This window comes from Amaranthus tricolor, chromosome 9 (assembly GCF_026212465.1).
Source record: "Amaranthus tricolor cultivar Red isolate AtriRed21 chromosome 9, ASM2621246v1, whole genome shotgun sequence".
Taxonomy (NCBI): domain Eukaryota; kingdom Viridiplantae; phylum Streptophyta; class Magnoliopsida; order Caryophyllales; family Amaranthaceae; genus Amaranthus; species Amaranthus tricolor.
The window spans coordinates 3,007,271-3,013,113 of record NC_080055.1 but is presented as its reverse complement, the minus strand read 5'-3'; the positions used below and the strand labels follow the sequence as shown (position 1 = coordinate 3,013,113).

Here is a 5,843-nt window from a genome sequence, read left to right as displayed (position 1 = left end):
TATTGGAGGACATTAAACATAGAGTATTGGCTATCAACAAACCAATACTCCTGATGGGAGACTTTAATGTCATACTAAACCCGGGGGAAAGAATCGGAACGTTTCGATGCGACAGAAGCATGAGAGAATTCTCGGAATGGATAACAGATCTGAGGTTGATTGACATACCCTTACATGGCATAAAATTTACATGGAGGAGAAATGAATCGAAAAGCAGGATTGATAGAGGACTGTGCTGTAATACATGGCTTAGGAAATTCCCCAATTTGAATATGGTTGGGTTGAAAAGAAGTTCCTCTTATCACAATCCCCTACTCCTGACGCTGGAAGCAAGAAATAATTAGGGTCCTAAACCCTTTAGATGCTATAACGCTTGGTTCCTGAATCCTAACTTCAAACAATTCCTCATCAATGAATGGCGAAACATACCGAATGAATCTTTGCAGAACAAGTTGAAAATCCTAAAGGCCCCCCTGAAAACATGGAAAAAGGAAAACTTTGACCTTATGGATGATAGAATCTCCGAGCTCGAAGCAGTTATACACGCTCTCAAAAGAAAGAGCGACGACAGGGATCTCAATGACATGGAGGTGGCCAGGTTGAATGCGGCAAATAGCCTCCTTCACCAATGGCTCATATGAAGAGAGAGAATTTGGAGACAAAGAGCAAGATCATATGGCTTCAAAATGAAAGACCATAATACAAAATTTTTCCATGTTTCGACACTCTTCAAAAGAAAGAAAAATGAGATCATCTAGACAAACATCAACGGAAGAAACATACAGGGAGTCTCAAACCTCAAATCTGAAATCAGAAACTTCTTTGCACAGAGCTTTACTCAAGAACAGATCCCAGTGTTCGAATTTTCTATGGACAATCATCTGAAAATCACAGAAGTACAATCACTTTTTTTGGAAAAAACCCCTTCGAGAAAGGAGGTGAAGCAAGCGGTATGGGCATGTGGAATTGACAAGGCCCCTGGGTTTAATGGGTATAATTTCAAGTTTATCAGGGAAATGTGGGAGGTTGTCAAGGATGAGATCTATGATTCCGTCATGGTGTTTTTTGCAACAGGCTCTTCGGCAAGACATTTGAACGTCACGGGGTTACATTAATACCGAAGGTGGAAAACTCAACATCCATTGAACAATACAGACCTATTAGCATGGTGGGCTCCATTTATAAAATCATATCCAAAATCTTCTCCTCCCGACTCAAAGAAGTTATGGCCTCACTGATTGATGAATCCCAAAGCGCTTTTGTTGCGAACAGGCAAATCCTAGATGGCGTGTTGATCGCAAATTAATCAATAAGATGGATGAAAAAAGGAAAGATCCCCGAAACTCTAATAAAACTAGATTTCCAAAAGGCATACGATTCAGTCAACTGGAACTTCTTAGAACAAGTCATGGAAAAGCTAGGCTTTGGTAGGACATGGATAAAGTGGATAATGAACATTGTTACCACAGCATCGATGTCAATCCTTCTTAATGGCTCACCCCTAAAACCTTTCAAGATGGAAAAGGGCCTGAGACAAGGTGATCCCCTGTCACCATATCTTTTCCTACTAGTTAGTGAAGCCTAGGTGTACCTTCTCAAAAAGGCAGAGGAAAGAAAGCTGATCGAGGTAGTTCATATAGGAAAGGCAAAGGTAAATCTGAAACACCAACAATTTGCTGATGATATTCTTATCTTTGCGCCTAGAAACTCCACGTGCATAACGAAATATTTTAGAATCCTCGATGTGTTTTCCATGATGTCTGGTTTGAGCCTAAACTATAGCAAGTCTTACTTTATTTCTTGGAATTCGTTAGATCATATTTAAATACCTGGGTTTTCCCCTTGGAGACTATATGAATAGATGCTCAGCTTGGAAACCGGTGGTGGAAAAAATACAAAAGCGATTAGCATCATGGAAAACAAAAATCCTATCTAGAGCTGGGAGACTTACGCTCATCAAAAGTGTCCTCAATAGTCTGCCCGTGTATTACATGAGTATGTTCAAAATGCCGAAAACCATTGCTTAGAAAATAGTTCAAATACAAAGAAGTTTCTTCTGGGGAGGTGCAAATGAATCCAGGGGTGAAAAGATGGGATGCCCCACGATCAAATGGGCAAATATTGAACTTCCAAAAGATTTGGGAGGTCTCGGGGTAGGAAATATGATGCATAAAAATTTGATATTATTATTCAAATGGTGGTGGCGCTTCTCCGAGTCGGATGATAGTCTATGGAAAAAAATACTCATGTTCGTACACAAAATCAACGGACTAAAAGCCTCGTCGGAAACGTTCAGAACGGTGAAAGAAGGTACATAGTCCCAGCTACTGAGTAATGAAGCAAACACATCCAAAATTAGATCAATTATTGAAGAGGGCATGATCATAAAAGTAGGGAACGGAACTTCAGTTCGCTTTTGGCATGATAGTTGGTGTGAAACCGGGATACTTAAGAGGATCTTCCCAAGACTATATGCAATATCACTAAAAAAAAACTCCTTCATAAGCCAAATGGGTTATTGGATAGAGGAAGCTTGGTCATGGAACTTCGAATGGCGTAGAACCTTGTACGAATGGGAAAATGACAAAGTCTCCACACTCAAACAACATATAGAACAGAAATGCCCACATAGAGAAACGATGGATGGTGTGTACTGGAAACATTGTAGTTATGTGGGATACCCTATTAAGAGCATCGTTGAAAAAATGAATGAATCTTATGCTCCCATTTTCCCCAAACCCATCATCAACCTTGTATGGCAGAATTTCTTACCCCCAAGAGCACAAATGGCAGTATGGATGGCAAATCTGAAAAAACTAAAAATGGGGACTATCTACTAGGATTGTTCAACAAAATGGGCCAAAAAGTAATACGGAAGACGGGTTACTCTGGCAAAGCACAGAAGTTGCATCTTATCCTACAAAATGCATCTACGCGAAATTCAATGAGTCCCTTGGTTCCTCCCTACCGAATGCTATAGCTCTTATTGTTTGGCAAAAATGTATACCTCCAAGAGCAAAACTGACTGTATGGCTAGCAAATAAGGAGAAGCTGAAAATAGGAGACTTCCTTGTGGAAAAAGGAATCATTAGCCCGCAGAATGCCTGGTGTCCCTTGTGCAGAAATGAACTAGAATCAAACTCTCACATCCTTTTTACTTGCAGATTTGCATGGAGCACGTGGATGGAAGTTCTAAAGTGGTGGGGCCTTTTAGCTCCTCTCCATATGCAGTTTGCAAAGTTCAGCATCCAATGGTTAGGCTTGGTCAATGGGCGGAGACACAGAGACATCTGGGCTCTTATACTAGGCTGCGTTACCTGGTCTCTATGGTATCAAAGGAACCAGATAAAGTTCGAAAGGAAGTCCCCCAATCTTTAAAATTTTATTATGTCGCTGAGAAACAGGATTGGAATCTGGACAAAGGAAATGATGAGATCCCCTGGCTATGCACCAAATGTTATATATAATGCAGATTCTTTCATCCTGCCTGCTTAATACAATAATGTTGAACATATTGACTGTGAGATGGTCGTATTTCTTTGTTTCTATCTTGGTGTGTAAGGTGAAGTGTTTACTCGAGTATGGTGTGTAAGGTGCTCTTTAGCTCGTTTGATATGTTTTAGGAGTTTATGTTGGTGATGGTTAGGTTGGTGGTTAGAAACGTTTTCACTTGTCTTTTGGTTGGCATAGCCCACCCCTATGCTGTTTTGGGTGGACTGTCTCCTCGGTCCCCTCTCCCTATGGCTTTTTCCCCACTGGGGTTTTTTATGCCGGCAGGTGAGGTGTGTTCGTGGCACAAATTTGTTTCTTTTCCCCTTTGTTAATATATTTTCCAAATTCTCAAAAAAAAAAATCCACTAAGATTGGGGATTATTGACCCATAGTAAGCCGTTTGCCCATTCTGTAACCTAGAAACAGAATCTAACAATCACACTCTAATTACATGCAGATTCTCATGGTGTACTTGGATGGAAATTCTAGAATGGTGGAATATCTCGGGCGCCCTCTATAATCAATGTAGTACTTTCACCATTCAGTGGTTCGGACTGGTAAAAAACCGAAAACTTAAAAAACTATGGGGCAGAATCCTAGGATGCGTAATATGGTCGCTGTGGTATGAAAGGAATAAAATAAAATTCGACAGGGGATCTCCAAATATCCACAATTTTGTCTGCTAGCTCAAGATCAGAATAGGAATATGGGCAAAGGAAATGATGGGCCTTTCTGGATTGTCAACCAATGACGTGACATATAATATAGAATCGATTTTGAGGCAGACATGTTGATTCAATTAGGAACGGGAACAGCAACAAGAGGGGGGGTGAATTGTTGTTGTTGCAAGTTTAAGCGATTGTGCCCTGTTTCTGCGGAATTATTCAAAATAAATAAAGCTTAAACTAAGAGCAAAATAATAAGAGAGACACACGATTTTACGTGGAAACCTTTTGGGCCTAAACAAAAGGAAAAACCACGACCACTTGGGATTTCTAACAACTTCACTATGTTTAAGGCAATTAGTTACAATTACAATAAACACCTTACTTCACTTGAAGCGAAACAACTAGGCCAACTCTTCACTCTCTAATTGCTTTACTCAAAGCAACAAACTTAGCTTTACAATAAGCTAATCCTCTCTAGCTTCACTAAAAGCTATCTAACTTCCCCCTTAGACTCACTCGAGTCTAATTACATAAACTCTCAAAATCCCTTACAAAAAGGATAGAAATTCTCTAAAATAAATCAAAGAGTTGCACAAGTAAATATTATGAATTAATTGGCAATTTAAAAGCACAAAATATTACTTGTAGAATTTCAAAATCAAACGCACAAAAATTATTTTTCTCTTAAAGCATGCGTTAATTCTCTTTGAAAAACCGAGCTAGTTAGCTTATTTATAATAAAATAAATTTCTAAAAATAGAAAAATATTCCAACCCATTATCCTTAGTCATGGATCAATGAATGATGCTGAATGAATCACAAAACGGTTAATACTTCAGCCTTTGAATAAATCAAACAAACGGTTAAGGCAATCAGTAACCGCTATACCCTGATAACCACTGTTCCTTAATAACCGCTGTTCCCTAAAGTAGCAGTTTCTTCAGTAGTAATTCCTGTTCCCCAAATTAATGGCTGGAACTTCATGCTATATTTAGAAAACGGTTTTGGTAAAACGGTTATCTTTTGACTAATTCTAAAAACGGTTATCTTTTGACTAATTCTTAGAAAATGGTTATTTTTACTATTTTTAGGAAAAGATTATTTTTATTATATTTCAGAAAATCCAAAAATAATTAAGACCTAACTGCTGTTCCTACTTTTTAGTAGATCCAAGTTTATCTCCTAAAAATAAGGAATTAATCTTGAAACCACCACGTAAGGAATTTTAGAAATTCTTTTTGCCAATTAACTTTAATAAACTAATGCAACCAATTAATTTAAATACATTAACTAAAAAATAAAAGATAGAATTTATTAGCTAACGTAAATTGACTTCAGTTTGGGAACACTGCGCTGTCTCCAAATTCCAACTTGCTAGAACATCAAACCTGGGAACAGTAGACTCCCTGTCTCCATTTTACATCCCACGTGATATACTCTTCTAACATCTCTTGAAACCTTTTGACATGTATATTCCCATGAACTAAGCCATAGGTACTATCAACGATCACAATTAATCGGATATCGACCTGCACAAAATCTCTAAACACATATTTGCTAAAGTGTAGTCATCATCAAAACTCAAGAGGTCCAACAAATTCCCCCTTTTTGATGATGACAAACTTTTCAAACAAACTTAAAAACAAAATAAAGTAAACCAATGTTGAAGAGTATGTTAGAGAT

General features: G+C 38.2%; 1 protein-coding gene across 2 annotated transcripts in view; it reads left to right on the top strand.

The window, feature by feature from the left end:
- Window positions 1–5,174, top strand: part of LOC130823838 (uncharacterized) — a 7,980-nt gene extending 2,806 nt beyond the window's left edge. For both annotated transcript variants that reach the window (XM_057688637.1, XM_057688636.1), the window contains exon 2: window positions 1–5,174. This exon is cut by the window's left edge. The gene's annotated coding sequence lies outside the window, so the exon portion shown is untranslated.
- Window positions 5,175–5,843: the final 669 nt, after the last annotated feature.